This window comes from Salvelinus fontinalis, chromosome 18 (assembly GCF_029448725.1).
Source record: "Salvelinus fontinalis isolate EN_2023a chromosome 18, ASM2944872v1, whole genome shotgun sequence".
NCBI classification, from domain to species: domain Eukaryota; kingdom Metazoa; phylum Chordata; class Actinopteri; order Salmoniformes; family Salmonidae; genus Salvelinus; species Salvelinus fontinalis.
In genome coordinates this window covers 61,014,212-61,036,981 of record NC_074682.1, presented here as the reverse complement: position 1 = coordinate 61,036,981, position 22,770 = coordinate 61,014,212, and the positions used below count along the sequence as shown (strand labels likewise).

Below are 22,770 nucleotides of genomic sequence, written 5' to 3'. Positions count from 1 at the left end.
GTCAATGTGGAGGCTATATACAGGGGGTACCGGTACAGAGTCAATGTGGAGGCTATATACAGGGGGTACCGGTACAGAGTCAATGAGGAGGCTATATACAGGGGGTACCGGTACAGAGTCAATGTGGAGGTTATATACAGGGGGTACCGGTACAGAGTCAATGTGGAGGTTATATACAGAGGGTAACGGTACAGAGTCAATGAGGAGGCTGTATACAGGGGGTACCGGTACAGAGTCAATGTGGAGGTTATATACAGGGGGTACCGGTACAGAGTCAATGTGGAGGTTATATACAGGGGGTACCGGTACAGAGTCAATGTGGAGGCTATATACAGGGGGTACCGGTACAGAGTCAATGTGGAGGCTATATACAGGGGGTACCGGTACAGAGTCAGTGTGGAGGCTATATACAGGGGGTACCGGTACAGAGTCAATGTGGAGACTATATACAGGAGGTACCGGTACAGAGTCAATGTGGAGGCTATATACAGGGGGTACCGGTACAGAGTCAATGTGGAGGCTATATACAGGGGGGTACCGGTACAGAGTCAATGTGGAGGCTATATACAGGGGGGTACCGGTACAGAGTCAATGTGGAGGCTATATACAGGGGACACCGGTACAGAGTCAATGTGGAGGCTATATACAGGGGGTACCGGTACAGAGTCAATGTGGAGACTATATACAGGGGGTACCGGTGCAGAGTCAATGTGGAGGCTATATACAGGGGGTACCGGTACCGAGTCAATGTGGAGGCTATATACAGGGGGTACCGGTACAGAGTCAATGTGGAGACTATATACAGGGGGTACCGGTACAGAGTCAATGTGGAGGCTATATACAGGGGGAACCGGTACAGAGTCAATGTGGAGACTATATACAGGGTGTACCGGTACAGAGTCAATGTGGAGGCTATATACAGGGGCTACCGGTACAGAGTCAATGTGGAGGCTATATACAGGGGGTACCGGTACAGAGTCAATGTGGAGGCTATATACAGGGGGTACCGGTACAGAGTCAATGTGGAGACTATATACAGGGGGTACCGGTACAGAGTCAATGTGGAGGCTATATACAGGTGGTACTGGTACAGAGTCAATGTGGAGGCTATATACAGGGGGTACCGGTACAGAGTCAATGTGGAGGTTATATACAGGTGGTACCAGTACCGAGTCAGTGTGGAGGTTATTTACAGGGGGTACCGGTACCGAGTCAGTGTGGAGGTTATATACAGGGGGTACCGGTACCGAGTCAGTGTGGAGGTTATATACAGGGGGTACCGGTACCGAGTCAGTGTGGAGGTTATATACAGGTGGTACCAGTACCGAGTCAGTGTGGAGGTTATTTACAGGGGGTACCGGTACCGAGTCAGTGTGGAGGTTATATACAGGGGGTACCGGTACCGAGTCAGTGTGGAGGTTATATACAGGGGGTACCGGTACCGAGTCAGTGTGGAGGTTATATACAGGGGGTACCGGTACCGAGTCAGTGTGGAGGTTATATACACGGTGTACCGGTACAGAGTCAATGTGGAGACTATATACAGGGGGTACCGGTACAGAGTCAATGTGGAGGCTATATACAGGGTGTACCGGTACAGAGTCAATGTGGAGGCTATATACAGGGGGTACCGGTACAGAGTCAGTGTGGAGACTATAAACAGGGGGTACCGGTACAGAGTCAATGTGGAGGCCTTATACAGGGGCTACCGGTACAGAGTCAATGTGGAGACTATATACAGGGGGTACCGGTACAGAGTCAATGTGGAGGCTATATACAGGGGGTACCGGTACAGAGTCAATGTGGAGGCTATATACAGGGGGTACCGGTACAGAGTCAATGTGGAGGCTATATACAGGGGGTACCGGTACAGAGTCAATGTGGAGGCTATATACAGGGGGTACCGGTACAGAGTCAATGTGGAGGCTATATACAGGGGGTACCGGTACAGAGTCAATGTGGAGGCTATATACAGGGGGTACCGGTACAGAGTCAATGAGGAGGCTATATACAGGGGGTACCGGTACAGAGTCAATGTGGAGGTTATATACAGGGGGTACCGGTACAGAGTCAATGTGGAGGTTATATACAGAGGGTAACGGTACAGAGTCAATGAGGAGGCTGTATACAGGGGGTACCGGTACAGAGTCAATGTGGAGGTTATATACAGGGGGTACCGGTACAGAGTCAATGTGGAGGTTATATACAGGGGGTACCGGTACAGAGTCAATGTGGAGGCTATATACAGGGGGTACCGGTACAGAGTCAATGTGGAGGCTATATACAGGGGGTACCGGTACAGAGTCAGTGTGGAGGCTATATACAGGGGGTACCGGTACAGAGTCAATGTGGAGACTATATACAGGAGGTACCGGTACAGAGTCAATGTGGAGGCTATATACAGGGGGTACCGGTACAGAGTCAATGTGGAGGCTATATACAGGGGGGTACCGGTACAGAGTCAATGTGGAGGCTATATACAGGGGGGTACCGGTACAGAGTCAATGTGGAGGCTATATACAGGGGACACCGGTACAGAGTCAATGTGGAGGCTATATACAGGGGGTACCGGTACAGAGTCAATGTGGAGACTATATACAGGGGGTACCGGTGCAGAGTCAATGTGGAGGCTATATACAGGGGGTACCGGTACCGAGTCAATGTGGAGGCTATATACAGGGGGTACCGGTACAGAGTCAATGTGGAGACTATATACAGGGGGTACCGGTACAGAGTCAATGTGGAGGCTATATACAGGGGGAACCGGTACAGAGTCAATGTGGAGACTATATACAGGGTGTACCGGTACAGAGTCAATGTGGAGGCTATATACAGGGGCTACCGGTACAGAGTCAATGTGGAGGCTATATACAGGGGGTACCGGTACAGAGTCAATGTGGAGGCTATATACAGGGGGTACCGGTACAGAGTCAATGTGGAGACTATATACAGGGGGTACCGGTACAGAGTCAATGTGGAGGCTATATACAGGTGGTACTGGTACAGAGTCAATGTGGAGGCTATATACAGGGGGTACCGGTACAGAGTCAATGTGGAGGTTATATACAGGTGGTACCAGTACCGAGTCAGTGTGGAGGTTATTTACAGGGGGTACCGGTACCGAGTCAGTGTGGAGGTTATATACAGGGGGTACCGGTACCGAGTCAGTGTGGAGGTTATATACAGGGGGTACCGGTACCGAGTCAGTGTGGAGGTTATATACAGGTGGTACCAGTACCGAGTCAGTGTGGAGGTTATTTACAGGGGGTACCGGTACCGAGTCAGTGTGGAGGTTATATACAGGGGGTACCGGTACCGAGTCAGTGTGGAGGTTATATACAGGGGGTACCGGTACCGAGTCAGTGTGGAGGTTATATACAGGGGGTACCGGTACCGAGTCAGTGTGCGGGGGTACAGGCTAGTAATGAGGCTATACAGGGGGTACCGGTACCGAGTCAGTGTGGAGGTTATATACACGGTGTACCGGTACAGAGTCAATGTGGAGACTATATACAGGGGGTACCGGTACAGAGTCAATGTGGAGGCTATATACAGGGTGTACCGGTACAGAGTCAATGTGGAGGCTATATACAGGGGGTACCGGTACAGAGTCAGTGTGGAGACTATAAACAGGGGGTACCGGTACAGAGTCAATGTGGAGGCCTTATACAGGGGCTACCGGTACAGAGTCAATGTGGAGACTATATACAGGGGGTACCGGTACAGAGTCAATGTGGAGGCTATATACAGGGGGTACCGGTACAGAGTCAATGTGGAGGCTATATACAGGGTGTACCGGTACAGAGTCAATGTGGAGGCTATATACAGGGGGTACCGGTACAGAGTCAATGTGGAGGCTATATACAGGGGGGTACCGGTACAGAGTCAATGTGGAGGCTATATACAGGGGACACCGGTACAGAGTCAATGTGGAGGCTATATACAGGGGGTACCGGTACAGAGTCAATGTGGAGACTATATACAGGGGGTACCGGTACCGAGTCAATGTGGAGGCTATATACAGGGGGTACCGGTACCGAGTCAGTGTGGAGGTTATATACAGGTGGTACCGGTACCGAGTCAGTGTGGAGGTTATTTACAGGGGGTACCGGTACCGAGTCAGTGTGGAGGTTATATACAGGGGGTACCGGTACCGAGTCAGTGTGGAGGTTATATACAGGGGGTACCGGTACCGAGTCAGTGTGGAGGTTATATACAGGGGGTACCGGTACCGAGTCAGTGTGCGGGGGTACAGGCTAGTAATGAGGCTATACAGGGGGTACCGAGTCAGTGTGGAGGTTATATACAGGGTGTACCGGTACAGAGTCAATGTGGAGGCTATATACAGGGTGTACCGGTACAGAGTCAATGTGGAGGCTATATACAGGGGGTACCGGTACAGAGTCAGTGTGGAGACTATATACAGGGGGTACCGGTACAGAGTCAATGTGGAGGCTATATACAGGGGCTACCGGTACAGAGTCAATGTGGAGACTATATACAGGGGGTACCGGTACAGAGTCAATGTGGAGGCTATATACAGGGGGTACCGGTACAGAGTCAATGTGGAGGCTATATACAGGGGGTACCGGTACAGAGTCAATGTGGAGGCTATATACAGGGGGTACCGGTACAGAGTCAATGTGGAGGCTATATACAGGGGGGTACCGGTACAGAGTCAATGTGGAGGCTATATACAGGGGACACCGGTACAGAGTCAATGTGGAGGCTATATACAGGGGGTACCGGTACAGAGTCAATGTGGAGACTATATACAGGGGGTACCGGTACCGAGTCAATGTGGATGCTATATACAGGGGGTACCGGTACAGAGTCAATGTGGAGACTATATACAGGCGGTACCGGTACAGAGTCAATGTGGAGGCTATGTACAGGGGCTACCGGTACAGAGTCAATGTGGAGACTATATACAGGGGGTACCGGTACAGAGTCAATGTGGAGGCTATATACAGGGGGTACCAGTACAGAGTCAATGTGGAGGCTATATACAGGTGGTACCGGTACCGAGTCAGTGTGGAGACTATATACAGGGGGTACCGGTACCGAGTCAGTGTGGAGGTTATATACAGGTGGTACCGGTACCGAGTCAGTGTGGAGGTTATTTACAGGGGGTACCGGTACCGAGTCAGTGTGGAGGTTATATACAGGGGGTTCCGGTACCGAGTCAGTGTGGAGGTTATATACAGGGGGTACCGGTACCGAGTCAGTGTGGAGGTTATATACAGGGGGTACCGGTACCGAGTCAGTGTGCGGGGGTACAGGCTAGTAATGAGGCTATACAGGGGGTACCGGTACCGAGTCAGTGTGGAGGTTATATACAGGGTGTACCGGTACAGAGTCAATGTGGAGGTTATATACAGGGGGTACCGGTACCGAGTCAGTGTGGAGGCTATATACAGGGGGTACCGGTACAGAGTCAATGTGGAGGCTATATACAGGGGGTACCGGTACAGAGTCAATGTGGAGGCTATATACAGGGGGCACCGGTGCAGAGTCAATGTGGAGACTATATACAGGGGGTACCGGTACAGAGTCAATGTGGAGGCTATATACAGGGGGTACCGGTACAGAGTCAATGTGGAGGCTATATACAGGGGGTACCGGTACAGAGTCAATGAGGAGGCTATATACAGGGGGTACCGGTACAGAGTCAATGTGGAGGTTATATACAGGGGGTACCGGTACAGAGTCAATGTGGAGGTTATATACAGGGGGTAACGGTACAGAGTCAATGAGGAGGCTGTATACAGGGGGTACCGGTACAGAGTCAATGTGGAGGTTATATACAGGGGGTACCGGTACAGAGTCAGTGTGGAGGCTATATACAGGGGGTACCGGTACAGAGTCAATGTGGAGACTATATACAGGAGGTACCGGTACAGAGTCAATGTGGAGGCTATATACAGGGGGTACCGGTACAGAGTCAATGTGGAGGCTATATACAGGGGGGTACCGGTACAGAGTCAATGTGGAGGCTATATACAGGGGGGTACCGGTACAGAGTCAATGTGGAGGCTATATACAGGGGACACCGGTACAGAGTCAATGTGGAGGCTATATACAGGGGGTACCGGTACAGAGTCAATGTGGAGACTATATACAGGGGGTACCGGTGCAGAGTCAATGTGGAGGCTATATACAATTGGGAACCGGTACAGAGTCAATGTGGAGGCTATATACAGGGGGTACCGGTACAGAGTCAATGTGGAGGCTATATACAGGGGGAACCGGTACAGAGTCAATGTGGAGGCTATATACAGGGGGTACCGGTACCGAGTCAATGTGGAGGCTATATACAGGGGGTACCGGTACAGAGTCAATGTGGAGACTATATACAGGGGGTACCGGTACAGAGTCAATGTGGAGGCTATATACAGGGGGTACCGGTACCGAGTCAGTGTGGAGGTTATATACAGGTGGTACCGGTACCGAGTCAGTGTGGAGGTTATTTACAGGGGGTACCGGTACCGAGTCAGTGTGGAGGTTATATACAGGGGGTACCGGTACCGAGTCAGTGTGGAGGTTATATACAGGGGGTACCGGTACCGAGTCAGTGTGGAGGTTATATACAGGGGGTACCGGTACCGAGTCAGTGTGCGGGGGTACAGGCTAGTAATGAGGCTATACAGGGGGTACCGGTACCGAGTCAGTGTGGAGGTTATATACAGGGTGTACCGGTACAGAGTCAATGTGGAGGCTATATACAGGGTGTACCGGTACAGAGTCAATGTGGAGGCTATATACAGGGGGTACCGGTACAGAGTCAGTGTGGAGACTATATACAGGGGGTACCGGTACAGAGTCAATGTGGAGGCTATATACAGGGGCTACCGGTACAGAGTCAATGTGGAGACTATATACAGGGGGTACCGGTACAGAGTCAATGTGGAGGCTATATACAGGGGGTACCGGTACAGAGTCAATGTGGAGGCTATATACAGGGGGTACCGGTACAGAGTCAATGTGAAGGCTATATACAGGGGGTACCGGTACAGAGTCAATGTGGAGGCTATATACAGGGGGGTACCGGTACAGAGTCAATGTGGAGGTTATATACAGGGGACACCGGTACAGAGTCAATGTGGAGGCTATATACAGGGGGTACCGGTACAGAGTCAATGTGGAGACTATATACAGGGGGTACCGGTACCGAGTCAATGTGGAGGCTATATACAGGGGGTACCGGTACCGAGTCAGTGTGGAGGTTATATACAGGTGGTACCGGTACCGAGTCAGTGTGGAGGTTATTTACAGGGGGTACCGGTACCGAGTCAGTGTGGAGGTTATATACAGGGGGTTCCGGTACCGAGTCAGTGTGGAGGTTATATACAGGGGGTACCGGTACCGAGTCAGTGTGGAGGTTATATACAGGGGGTACCGGTACCGAGTCAGTGTGCGGGGGTACAGGCTAGTAATGAGGCTATACAGGGGGTACCGGTACCGAGTCAGTGTGGAGGTTATATACAGGGTGTACCGGTACAGAGTCAATGTGGAGGTTATATACAGGGGGTACCGGTACCGAGTCAGTGTGGAGGCTATATACAGGGGGTACCGGTACAGAGTCAATGTGGAGGCTATATACAGGGGGTACCGGTACAGAGTCAATGTGGAGTTTATATACAGGGGGTACCGGTGCAGAGTCAATGTGGAGACTATATACAAGGGGTACCGGTACAGAGTCAATGTGGAGGCTATATACAGGGGGTACCGGTACAAAGTCAATGTGGAGGCTATATACAGGGGGTACCGGTACAGAGTCAATGAGGAGGCTATATACAGGGGGTACCGGTACAGAGTCAATGTGGAGGTTATATACAGGGGGTACCGGTACAGAGTCAATGTGGAGGTTATATACAGGGGGTAACGGTACAGAGTCAATGAGGAGGCTGTATACAGGGGGTACCGGTACAGAGTCAATGTGGAGGTTATATACAGGGGGTACCGGTACAGAGTCAGTGTGGAGGCTATATACAGGGGGTACCGGTACAGAGTCAATGTGGAGGCTATATACAGGGGCTACCGGTACAGAGTCAATGTGGAGGCTATATACAGGGGGTACCGGTACAGAGTCAATGTGGAGGCTATATACAGGGGGTACCGGTACAGAGTCAGTGTGGAGGCTATATACAGGGGGTACCGGTACAGAGTCAATGTGGAGACTATAAACAGGAGGTACCGGTACAGAGTCAATGTGGAGGCTATATACAGGGGGTACCGGTACAGAGTCAATGTGGAGGCTATATACAGGGGGGTACCGGTACAGAGTCAATGTGGAGGCTATATACAGGGGGGTACCGGTACAGAGTCAATGTGGAGGCTATATACAGGGGACACCGGTACAGAGTCAATGTGGAGGCTATATACAGGGGGTACCGGTACAGAGTCAATGTGGAGACTATATACAGGGGGTACCGGTGCAGAGTCAATGTGGAGGCTATATACAATTGGGAACCGGTACAGAGTCAATGTGGAGGCTATATACAGGGGGTACCGGTACAGAGTCAATGTGGAGGATATATACAGGGGGAACCGGTACAGAGTCAATGTGGAGGCTATATACAGGGGGTACCGGTACCGAGTCAATGTGGAGGCTATATACAGGGGGTACCGGTACAGAGTCAATGTGGAGACTATATACAGGGGGTACCGGTACAGAGTCAATGTGGAGGCTATATACAGGGGGTACCGGTACAGAGTCAATGTGGAGACTATATACAGGGTGTACCGGTACAGAGTCAATGTGGAGGCTATATACAGGGGCTACCGGTACAGAGTCAATGTGGAGGCTATATACAGGGGGTACCGGTACAGAGTCAATGTGGAGGCTATATACAGGGGGTACCGGTACAGAGTCAATGTGGAGACTATATACAGGGGTTACCGGTACAGAGTCAATGTGGAGGCTATATACAGGTGGTACCGGTACCGAGTCAGTGTGGAGACTATATACAGGGAGTACCGGTACCGAGTCAGTGTGGAGGTTATATACAGGTGGTACCGGTACCGAGTCAGTGTGGAGGTTATTTACAGGGGGTACCGGTACCGAGTCAGTGTGGAGGTTATATACAGGGGGTACCGGTACCGAGTCAGTGTGGAGGTTATATACAGGGGGTACCGGTACCGAGTCAGTGTGGAGGTTATATACAGGGGGTACCGGTACCGAGTCAGTGTGCGGGGGTACAGGCTAGTAATGAGGCTATACAGGTGGTACCGGTACCGAGTCAGTGTGGAGGTTATATACACGGTGTACCGGTACAGAGTCAATGTGGAGACTATATACAGGGGGTACCGGTACAGAGTCAATGTGGAGGTTATATACAGGGGGTACCGGTACAGAGTCAATGTGGAGGCTATATACAGGGTGTACCGGTACAGAGTCAATGTGGAGGCTATATACAGGGGGTACCGGTACAGAGTCAGTGTGGAGGCTATATACAGGGGGTACCGGTACAGAGTCAATGTGGAGACTATATACAGGAGGTACCGGTACAGAGTCAATGTGGAGGCTATATACAGGGGGTACCGGTACAGAGTCAATGTGGAGGCTATATACAGGGGGTACCGGTACAGAGTCAATGTGGAGGCTATATACAGGGGGGTACCGGTACAGAGTCAATGTGGAGGCTATATACAGGGGACACCGGTACAGAGTCAATGTGGAGGCTATATACAGGGGGTACCGGTACAGAGTCAATGTGGAGACTATATACAGGGGGTACCGGTACCGAGTCAATGTGGAGGCTATATACAGGGGGTACCGGTACAGAGTCAATGTGGAGACTATATACAGGGGGTACCGGTACAGAGTCAATGTGGAGGCTATATACAGGGGGTACCGGTACAGAGTCAATGTGGAGACTATATACAGGGTGTACCGGTACAGAGTCAATGTGGAGGCTATATACAGGGGCTACCGGTACAGAGTCAATGTGGAGGCTATATACAGGGGGTACCGGTACAGAGTCAATGTGGAGGCTATATACAGGGGGTACCGGTACAGAGTCAGTGTGGAGGCTATATACAGGGGGTACCGGTACAGAGTCAATGTGGAGACTATAAACAGGAGGTACCGGTACAGAGTCAATGTGGAGGCTATATACAGGGGGTACCGGTACAGAGTCAATGTGGAGGCTATATACAGGGGGGTACCGGTACAGAGTCAATGTGGAGGCTATATACAGGGGGGTACCGGTACAGAGTCAATGTGGAGGCTATATACAGGGGACACCGGTACAGAGTCAATGTGGAGGCTATATACAGGGGGTACCGGTACAGAGTCAATGTGGAGACTATATACAGGGGGTACCGGTGCAGAGTCAATGTGGAGGCTATATACAATTGGGAACCGGTACAGAGTCAATGTGGAGGCTATATACAGGGGGTACCGGTACAGAGTCAATGTGGAGGATATATACAGGGGGAACCGGTACAGAGTCAATGTGGAGGCTATATACAGGGGGTACCGGTACCGAGTCAATGTGGAGGCTATATACAGGGGGTACCGGTACAGAGTCAATGTGGAGACTATATACAGGGGGTACCGGTACAGAGTCAATGTGGAGGCTATATACAGGGGGTACCGGTACAGAGTCAATGTGGAGACTATATACAGGGTGTACCGGTACAGAGTCAATGTGGAGGCTATATACAGGGGCTACCGGTACAGAGTCAATGTGGAGGCTATATACAGGGGGTACCGGTACAGAGTCAATGTGGAGGCTATATACAGGGGGTACCGGTACAGAGTCAATGTGGAGACTATATACAGGGGTTACCGGTACAGAGTCAATGTGGAGGCTATATACAGGTGGTACCGGTACCGAGTCAGTGTGGAGACTATATACAGGGAGTACCGGTACCGAGTCAGTGTGGAGGTTATATACAGGTGGTACCGGTACCGAGTCAGTGTGGAGGTTATTTACAGGGGGTACCGGTACCGAGTCAGTGTGGAGGTTATATACAGGGGGTACCGGTACCGAGTCAGTGTGGAGGTTATATACAGGGGGTACCGGTACCGAGTCAGTGTGGAGGTTATATACAGGGGGTACCGGTACCGAGTCAGTGTGCGGGGGTACAGGCTAGTAATGAGGCTATACAGGGGGTACCGGTACCGAGTCAGTGTGGAGGTTATATACACGGTGTACCGGTACAGAGTCAATGTGGAGACTATATACAGGGGGTACCGGTACAGAGTCAATGTGGAGGTTATATACAGGGGGTACCGGTACAGAGTCAATGTGGAGGCTATATACAGGGTGTACCGGTACAGAGTCAATGTGGAGGCTATATACAGGGGGTACCGGTACAGAGTCAGTGTGGAGACTATATACAGGAGGTACCGGTACAGAGTCAATGTGGAGGCTATATACAGGGGGTACCGGTACAGAGTCAATGTGGAGACTATATACAGGAGGTACCGGTACAGAGTCAATGTGGAGGCTATATACAGGGGGTACCGGTACAGAGTCAATGTGGAGGCTATATACAGGGGGTACCGGTACAGAGTCAATGTGGAGGCTATATACAGGGGGGTACCGGTACAGAGTCAATGTGGAGGCTATATACAGGGGACACCGGTACAGAGTCAATGTGGAGGCTATATACAGGGGGTACCGGTTCAGAGTCAATGTGGAGGCTATATACAGGGGGTACCGGTACAGAGTCAATGTGGAGGCTATATACAGGGGGTACCGGTACCGAGTCAGTGTGGAGGTTATATACAGGGTGTACCGGTACAGAGTCAATGTGGAGGTTATATACAGGGGGTACCGGTACCGAGTCAGTGTGGAGGCTATATACAGGGGGTACCGGTACAGAGTCAATGTGGAGGCTATATACAGGGGGTACCGGTACAGAGTCAATGTGGAGGCTATATACAGGGGGTACCGGTACAGAGTCAATGTGGAGGCTATATACAGGGGGTACCGGTACAGAGTCAATGTGGAGGCTATATACAGGGGGTACCGGTACAGAGTCAATGAGGAGGCTATATACAGGGGGTACCGGTACAGAGTCAATGTGGAGGTTATATACAGGGGGTACCGGTACAGAGTCAATGTGGAGGTTATATACAGGGGGTAACGGTACAGAGTCAATGAGGAGGCTGTATACAGGGGGTACCGGTACAGAGTCAATGTGGAGGTTATATACAGGGGGTACCGGTACAGAGTCAGTGTGGAGGCTATATACAGGGGGTACCGGTACAGAGTCAATGTGGAGGCTATATACAGGGGCTACCGGTACAGAGTCAATGTGGAGGCTATATACAGGGGGTACCGGTACAGAGTCAATGTGGAGGCTATATACAGGGGGTACCGGTACAGAGTCAGTGTGGAGGCTATATACAGGGGGTACCGGTACAGAGTCAATGTGGAGACTATAAACAGGAGGTACCGGTACAGAGTCAATGTGGAGGCTATATACAGGGGGTACCGGTACAGAGTCAATGTGGAGGCTATATACAGGGGGGTACCGGTACAGAGTCAATGTGGAGGCTATATACAGGGGGGTACCGGTACAGAGTCAATGTGGAGGCTATATACAGGGGACACCGGTACAGAGTCAATGTGGAGGCTATATTCAGGGGGTACCGGTACAGAGTCAATGTGGAGACTATATACAGGGGGTACCGGTGCAGAGTCAATGTGGAGGCTATATACAATTGGGAACCGGTACAGAGTCAATGTGGAGGCTATATACAGGGGGTACCGGTACAGAGTCAATGTGGAGGATATATACAGGGGGAACCGGTACAGAGTCAATGTGGAGGCTATATACAGGGGGTACCGGTACCGAGTCAATGTGGAGGCTATATACAGGGGGTACCGGTACAGAGTCAATGTGGAGACTATATACAGGGGGTACCGGTACAGAGTCAATGTGGAGGCTATATACAGGGGGTACCGGTACAGAGTCAATGTGGAGACTATATACAGGGTGTACCGGTACAGAGTCAATGTGGAGGCTATATACAGGGGCTACCGGTACAGAGTCAATGTGGAGGCTATATACAGGGGGTACCGGTACAGAGTCAATGTGGAGGCTATATACAGGGGGTACCGGTACAGAGTCAATGTGGAGACTATATACAGGGGTTACCGGTACAGAGTCAATGTGGAGGCTATATACAGGTGGTACCGGTACCGAGTCAGTGTGGAGACTATATACAGGGAGTACCGGTACCGAGTCAGTGTGGAGGTTATATACAGGTGGTACCGGTACCGAGTCAGTGTGGAGGTTATTTACAGGGGGTACCGGTACCGAGTCAGTGTGGAGGTTATATACAGGGGGTACCGGTACCGAGTCAGTGTGGAGGTTATATACAGGGGGTACCGGTACCGAGTCAGTGTGGAGGTTATATACAGGGGGTACCGGTACCGAGTCAGTGTGCGGGGGTACAGGCTAGTAATGAGGCTATACAGGTGGTACCGGTACCGAGTCAGTGTGGAGGTTATATACACGGTGTACCGGTACAGAGTCAATGTGGAGACTATATACAGGGGGTACCGGTACAGAGTCAATGTGGAGGTTATATACAGGGGGTACCGGTACAGAGTCAATGTGGAGGCTATATACAGGGTGTACCGGTACAGAGTCAATGTGGAGGCTATATACAGGGGGTACCGGTACAGAGTCAGTGTGGAGGCTATATACAGGGGGTACCGGTACAGAGTCAATGTGGAGACTATATACAGGAGGTACCGGTACAGAGTCAATGTGGAGGCTATATACAGGGGGTACCGGTACAGAGTCAATGTGGAGGCTATATACAGGGGGTACCGGTACAGAGTCAATGTGGAGGCTATATACAGGGGGGTACCGGTACAGAGTCAATGTGGAGGCTATATACAGGGGACACCGGTACAGAGTCAATGTGGAGGCTATATACAGGGGGTACCGGTACAGAGTCAATGTGGAGACTATATACAGGGGGTACCGGTACCGAGTCAATGTGGAGGCTATATACAGGGGGTACCGGTACAGAGTCAATGTGGAGACTATATACAGGGGGTACCGGTACAGAGTCAATGTGGAGGCTATATACAGGGGGTACCGGTACAGAGTCAATGTGGAGACTATATACAGGGTGTACCGGTACAGAGTCAATGTGGAGGCTATATACAGGGGCTACCGGTACAGAGTCAATGTGGAGGCTATATACAGGGGGTACCGGTACAGAGTCAATGTGGAGGCTATATACAGGGGGTACCGGTACAGAGTCAGTGTGGAGGCTATATACAGGGGGTACCGGTACAGAGTCAATGTGGAGACTATAAACAGGAGGTACCGGTACAGAGTCAATGTGGAGGCTATATACAGGGGGTACCGGTACAGAGTCAATGTGGAGGCTATATACAGGGGGGTACCGGTACAGAGTCAATGTGGAGGCTATATACAGGGGGGTACCGGTACAGAGTCAATGTGGAGGCTATATACAGGGGACACCGGTACAGAGTCAATGTGGAGGCTATATACAGGGGGTACCGGTACAGAGTCAATGTGGAGACTATATACAGGGGGTACCGGTGCAGAGTCAATGTGGAGGCTATATACAATTGGGAACCGGTACAGAGTCAATGTGGAGGCTATATACAGGGGGTACCGGTACAGAGTCAATGTGGAGGATATATACAGGGGGAACCGGTACAGAGTCAATGTGGAGGCTATATACAGGGGGTACCGGTACCGAGTCAATGTGGAGGCTATATACAGGGGGTACCGGTACAGAGTCAATGTGGAGGCTATATACAGGGGGGTACCGGTACAGAGTCAATGTGGAGGCTATATACAGGGGACACCGGTACAGAGTCAATGTGGAGGCTATATACAGGGGGTACCGGTACAGAGTCAATGTGGAGACTATATACAGGGGGTACCGGTACCGAGTCAATGTGGAGGCTATATACAGGGGGTACCGGTACAGAGTCAATGTGGAGACTATACACAGGGGGTACCGGTACAGAGTCAATGTGGAGGCTATATACAGGGGGTACCGGTACAGAGTCAATGTGGAGACTATATACAGGGTGTACCGGTACAGAGTCAATGTGGAGGCTATATACAGGGGCTACCGGTACAGAATCAATGTGGAGGCTATATACAGGGGGTACCGGTACAGAGTCAATGTGGAGGCTATATACAGGGGGTACCAGTACAGAGTCAATGTGGAGGCTATATACAGGTGGTACCGGTACCGAGTCAGTGTGGAGACTATATACAGGGGGTACCGGTACCGAGTCAGTGTGGAGGTTATATACAGGTGGTACCGGTACCGAGTCAGTGTGGAGGTTATTTACAGGGGGTACCGGTACAGAGTCAATGTGAAGGCTATATACAGGGGGGTACCGGTACAGAGTCAATGTGGAGGCTATATACAGGGGACACCGGTACAGAGTCAATGTGGAGGCTATATACAGGGGGTACCGGTACAGAGTCAATGTGGAGACTATATACAGGGGGTACCGGTGCAGAGTCAATGTGGAGGCTATATACAGGGGGAACCGGTACAGAGTCAATGTGGAGGCTATATACAGGGGGTACCGGTACAGAGTCAATGTGGAGGCTATATACAGGGGGAACCGGTACAGAGTCAATGTGGAGGCTATATACAGGGGGTACCGGTACAGAGTCAATGTGGAGGCTATATACAGGGGGTACCAGTACAGAGTCAATGTGGAGACTATATACAGGGGGTACCGGTACAGAGTCAATGTGGAGGCTATATACAGGTGGTACCGGTACCGAGTCAGTGTGGAGACTATATACAGGGGGTACCGGTACCGAGTCAGTGTGGAGGTTATATACAGGTGGTACCGGTACCGAGTCAGTGTGGAGGTTATTTACAGGGGGTACCGGTACCGAGTCAGTGTGGAGGTTATATACAGGGGGTACCGGTACCGAGTCAGTGTGGAGGTTATATACAGGGGGTACCGGTACCGAGTCAGTGTGGAGGTTATATACAGGGGGTACCGGTACCGAGTCAGTGTGCGGGGGTACAGGCTAGTAATGAGGCTATACAGGGGGTACCGGTACCGAGTCAGTGTGGAGGTTATATACACGGTGTACCGGTACAGAGTCAATGTGGAGACTATATACAGGGGGTACCGGTACAGAGTCAATGTGGAGGTTATATACAGGGGGTACCGGTACAGAGTCAATGTGGAGGCTATATACAGGGTGTACCGGTACAGAGTCAATGTGGAGGCTATATACAGGGGGTACCGGTACAGAGTCAGTGTGGAGACTATATACAGGAGGTACCGGTACAGAGTCAATGTGGAGGCTATATACAGGGGGTACCGGTACAGAGTCAATGTGGAGACTATATACAGGAGGTACCGGTACAGAGTCAATGTGGAGGCTATATACAGGGGGTACCGGTACAGAGTCAATGTGGAGGCTATATACAGGGGGTACCGGTACAGAGTCAATGTGGAGGCTATATACAGGGGGGTACCGGTACAGAGTCAATGTGGAGGCTATATACAGGGGACACCGGTACAGAGTCAATGTGGAGGCTATATACAGGGGGTACCGGTACAGAGTCAATGTGGAGACTATATACAGGGGGTACCGGTACCGAGTCAATGTGGAGGCTATATACAGGGGGTACCGGTACAGAGTCAATGTGGAGGCTATATACAGGGGGTACCGGTACAGAGTCAATGTGGAGGCTATATACAGGGGGGTACCGGTACAGAGTCAATGTGGAGGCTATATACAGGGGGGTACCGGTACAGAGTCAATGTGGAGGCTATATACAGGGGACACCGGTACAGAGTCAATGTGGAGGCTATATACAGGGGGTACCGGTACAGAGTCAATGTGGAGACTATATACAGGGGGTACCGGTGCAGAGTCAATGTGGAGGCTATATACAATTGGGAACCGGTACAGAGTCAATGTGGAGGCTATATACAGGGGGTACCGGTACAGAGTCAATGTGGAGGATATATACAGGGAGAACCGGTACAGAGTCAATGTGGAGGCTATATACAGGGGGTACCGGTACCGAGTCAATGTGGAGGCTATATACAGGGGGTACCGGTACAGAGTCAATGTGGAGACTATATACAGGGGGTACCGGTACAGAGTCAATGTGGAGGCTATATACAGGGGGTACCGGTACAGAGTCAATGTGGAGACTATATACAGGGTGTACCGGTACAGAGTCAATGTGGAGGCTATATACAGGGGCTACCGGTACAGAGTCAATGTGGAGGCTATATACAGGGGGTACCGGTACAGAGTCAATGTGGAGGCTATATACAGGGGGTACCGGTACAGAGTCAATGTGGAGACTATATACAGGGGTTACCGGTACAGAGTCAATGTGGAGGCTATATACAGGTGGTACCGGTACCGAGTCAGTGTGGAGACTATATACAGGGAGTACCGGTACCGAGTCAGTGTGGAGGTTATATACAGGTGGTACCGGTACCGAGTCAGTGTGGAGGTTATTTACAGGGGGTACCGGTACCGAGTCAGTGTGCGGGGGTACAGGCTAGTAATGAGGCTATACAGGTGGTACCGGTACCGAGTCAGTGTGTAGGTTATATACACGGTGTACCGGTACAGAGTCAATGTGGAGACTATATACAGGGGGTACCGGTACAGAGTCAATGTGGAGGTTATATACAGGGGGTACCGGTACAGAGTCAATGTGGAGGCTATATACAGGGTGTACCGGTACAGAGTCAATGTGGAGGCTATATACAGGGGGTACCGGTACAGAGTCAGTGTGGAGGCTATATACAGGGGGTACCGGTACAGAGTCAATGTGGAGACTATATACAGGAGGTACCGGTACAGAGTCAATGTGGAGGCTATATACAGGGGGTACCGGTACAGAGTCAATGTGGAGGCTATATACAGGGGGTACCGGTACAGAGTCAGTGTGGAGGCTATATACAGGGGGTACCGGTACAGAGTCAATGTGGAGGCTATATACAGGGGGTACCGGTACAGAGTCAATGTGGAGACTATATACAGGGGGTACCGGTACCGAGTCAATGTGGAGGCTATATACAGGGGGTACCGGTACAGAGTCAATGTGGAGACTATACACAGGGGGTACCGGTACAGAGTCAATGTGGAGGCTATATACAGGGGGTACCGGTACAGAGTCAATGTGGAGACTATATACAGGGTGTACCGGTACAGAGTCAATGTGGAGGCTATATACAGGGGCTACCGGTACAGAGTCAATGTGGAGGCTATATACAGGGGGTACCGGTACAGAGTCAATGTGGAGGCTATATACAGGGGGTACCAGTACAGAGTCAATGTGGAGGCTATATACAGGTGGTACCGGTACCGAGTCAGTGTGGAGACTATATACAGGGGGTACCGGTACCGAGTCAGTGTGGAGGTTATATACAGGTGGTACCGGTACCGAGTCAGTGTGGAGGTTATTTACAGGGGGTACCGGTACCGAGTCAGTGTGGAGGTTATATACAGGGGGTACCGGTACCGAGTCAGTGTGGAGGATATATACAGGGGGTACCGGTACCGAGTCAGTGTGGAGGTTATATACAGGGGGTACCGGTACCGAGTCAGTGTGCGGGGGTACAGGCTAGTAATGAGGCTATACAGGGGGTACCGGTACCGAGTCAGTGTGGAGGTTATATACAGGGTGTACCGGTACAGAGTCAATGTGGAGGTTATATACAGGGGGTACCGGTACCGAGTCAGTGTGGAGGCTATATACAGGGGGTACCGGTACAGAGTCAATGTGGAGGCTATATACAGGGGGTACCGGTACAGAGTCAATGTGGAGGCTATATACAGGGGGTACCGGTGCAGAGTCAATGTGGAGACTATATACAGGGGGTACCGGTACAGAGTCAATGTGGAGGCTATATACAGGGGGTACCGGTACAGAGTCAATGTGGAGGCTATATACAGGGGGTACCGGTACAGAGTCAATGAGGAGGCTATATACAGGGGGTACCAGTACAGAGTCAATGTGGAGGTTATATACAGGGGGTACCGGTACAGAGTCAATGTGGAGGTTATATACAGGGGGTAACGGTACAGAGTCAATGAGGAGGCTGTATACAGGGGGTACCGGTACAGAGTCAATGTGGAGGTTATATACAGGGGGTACCGGTACAGAGTCAATGTGGAGGTTATATACAGGGGGTACCGGTACAGAGTCAATGTGGAGGCTATATACAGGGGGTACCGGTACAGAGTCAATGTGGAGGCTATATACAGGGGGTACCGGTACAGAGTCAGTGTGGAGGCTATATACAGGGGGTACCGGTACAGAGTCAATGTGGAGACTATATACAGGAGGTACTGGTACAGAGTCAATGTGGAGGCTATATACAGGGGGTACCGGTACAGAGTCAATGTGGAGGCTATATACAGGGGGTACCGGTACAGAGTCAATGTGAAGGCTATATACAGGGGGGTACCGGTACAGAGTCAATGTGGAGGCTATATACAGGGGACACCGGTACAGAGTCAATGTGGAGGCTATATACAGGGGGTACCGGTACAGAGTCAATGTGGAGACTATATACAGGGGGTACCGGTGCAGAGTCAATGTGGAGGCTATATACAGGGGGAACCGGTACAGAGTCAATGTGGAGGCTATATACAGGGGGTACCGGTACAGAGTCAATGTGGAGGCTATATACAGGGGGAACCGGTACAGAGTCAATGTGGAGGCTATATACAGGGGGTACCGGTACCGAGTCAATGTGGAGGCTATATACAGGGGGTACCGGTACAGAGTCAATGTGGAGACTATATACAGGGGGTACCGGTACAGAGTCAATGTGGAGGCTATATACAGGGGGTACCGGTACAGAGTCAATGTGGAGACTATATACAGGGTGTACCGGTACAGAGTCAATGTGGAGGCTATATACAGGGGCTACCGGTACAGAGTCAATGTGGAGGCTATATACAGGGGGTACCGGTACAGAGTCAATGTGGAGGCTATATACAGGGGGTACCAGTACAGAGTCAATGTGGAGACTATATACAGGGGGTACCGGTACAGAGTCAATGTGGAGGCTATATACAGGTGGTACCGGTACCGAGTCAGTGTGGAGACTATATACAGGGGGTACCGGTACCGAGTCAGTGTGGAGGTTATATACAGGTGGTACCGGTACCGAGTCAGTGTGGAGGTTATTTACAGGGGGTACCGGTACCGAGTCAGTGTGGAGGTTATATACAGGGGGTACCGGTACCGAGTCAGTGTGGAGGTTATATACAGGGGGTACCGGTACCGAGTCAGTGTGGAGGTTATATACAGGGGGTACCGGTACCGAGTCAGTGTGCGGGGGTACAGGCTAGTAATGAGGCTATACAGGGGGTACCGGTACCGAGTCAGTGTGGAGGTTATATACACGGTGTACCGGTACAGAGTCAATGTGGAGACTATATACAGGGGGTACCGGTACAGAGTCAATGTGGAGGTTATATACAGGGGGTACCGGTACAGAGTCAATGTGGAGGCTATATACAGGGTGTACCGGTACAGAGTCAATGTGGAGGCTATATACAGGGGGTACCGGTACAGAGTCAGTGTGGAGGCTATATACAGGGGGTACCGGTACAGAGTCAATGTGGAGACTATATACAGGAGGTACCGGTACAGAGTCAATGTGGAGGCTATATACAGGGGGTACCGGTACAGAGTCAATGTGGAGGCTATATACAGGGGGGTACCGGTACAGAGTCAATGTGGAGGCTATATACAGGGGACACCGGTACAGAGTCAATGTGGAGGCTATATACAGGGGGTACCGGTACAGAGTCAATGTGGAGACTATATACAGGGGGTACCGGTACCGAGTCAATGTGGAGGCTATATACAGGGGGTACCGGTACAGAGTCAATGTGGAGACTATATACAGGGGGTACCGGTACAGAGTCAATGTGGAGGCTATATACAGGGGGTACCGGTACAGAGTCAATGTGGAGACTATATACAGGGTGTACCGGTACAGAGTCAATGTGGAGGCTATATACAGGGGCTACCGGTACAGAGTCAATGTGGAGGCTATATACAGGGGGTACCGGTACAGAGTCAATGTGGAGGCTATATACAGGGGGTACCAGTACAGAGTCAATGTGGAGGCTATATACAGGGGGTACCGGTACAGAGTCAATGTGGAGGCTATATACAGGGGGTACCAGTACAGAGTCAATGTGGAGACTATATACAGGGGGTACCGGTACCGAGTCAGTGTGGAGGTTATATACAGGTGGTACCGGTACCGAGTCAGTGTGGAGGTTATTTACAGGGGGTACCGGTACCGAGTCAGTGTGGAGGTTATATACAGGGGGTACCGGTACCGAGTCAGTGTGGAGGTTATATACAGGGGGTACCGGTACCGAGTCAGTGTGGAGGTTATATACAGGGGGTACGGGTACCGAGTCAGTGTGCGGGGGTACAGGCTAGTAATGAGGCTATACAGGGGGTACCGGTACCGAGTCAGTGTGGAGGTTATATACAGGGTGTACCGGTACAGAGTCAATGTGGAGGTTATATACAGGGGGTACCGGTACCGAGTCAGTGTGGAGGCTATATACAGGGGGTACCGGTACAGAGTCAATGTGGAGGCTATATACAGGCGGTACCGATACAGAGTCAATGTGGAGGCTATACACAGGGGGTACCGGTACAGAGTCAATGTGGAGGTTATATACAGGGGGTACCGGTACAGAGTCAATGTGGAGGCTATATACAGGGGGTACCGGTACAGAGTCAATGTGGAGGCTATATACAGTTGGTACCGGTACAGAGTCAGTGTGGAGGCTATATACAGGGGGTACCGGTACAGAGTCAATGTGGAGACTATATACAGGAGGTACCGGTACAGAGTCAATGTGGAGGCTATATACAGGGGGTACCGGTACAGAGTCAATGTGGAGGCTATATACAGGGGGTACCGGTACAGAGTCAATTTGGAGGCTATATACAGGGGGGTACCGGTACAGAGTCAATGTGGAGGCTCTATACAGGGGACACCGGTACAGAGTCAATGTGGAGGCTATATACAGGGGGTACCGGTACAGAGTCAATGTGGAGACTATATACAGGGTGTACCGGTACAGAGTCAATGTGGAGACTATATACAGGGTGTACCGGTACAGAGTCAATGTGGAGGCTATATACAGGGGCTACCAGTACAGAGTCAATTTGGAGGCTATATACAGGGGGTACCGGTACAGAGTCAATGTGGAGGCTATATACAGGGGGTACCAGTACAGAGTCAATGTGGAGACTATATACAGGGGGTACCGGTACAGAGTCAATGTGGAGGCTATATACAGGTGGTACCAGTACCGAGTCAGTGTGGAGACTATATACAGGGGGTACCGGTACCGAGTCAGTGTGGAGGTTATATACAGGTGGTACCGGTACCGAGTCAGTGTGGAGGTTATTTACAGGGGGTACCGGTACCGAGTCAGTATGGAGGTTATATACAGGGGGTACCGGTACCGAGTCAGTGTGGAGGTTATATACAGGGGGTACCGGTACCGAGTCAGTGTGGAGGTTATATACAGGGGGTACCGGTACCGAGTCAGTGTGCGGGGGTACAGGCTAGTAATGAGGCTATACAGGGGGTACCGGTACCGAGTCAGTGTGGAGGTTATATACAGGGTGTACCGGTACAGAGTCAATGTGGAGGTTATATACAGGGGGTACCGGTACCGAGTCAGTGTGGAGGCTATATACAGGGGGTACCGGTACAGAGTCAATGTGGAGGCTATATACAGGCG

General features: G+C 51.1%; 1 protein-coding gene across 1 annotated transcript in view; it reads left to right on the top strand.

The window, feature by feature from the left end:
* cass4 (Cas scaffold protein family member 4) overlaps nucleotides 1-22,770 on the top strand; it is a 162,384-nt gene that overhangs the window by 134,324 nt on the left and 5,290 nt on the right. The gene's annotated exons all lie outside the window — the stretch shown is intronic.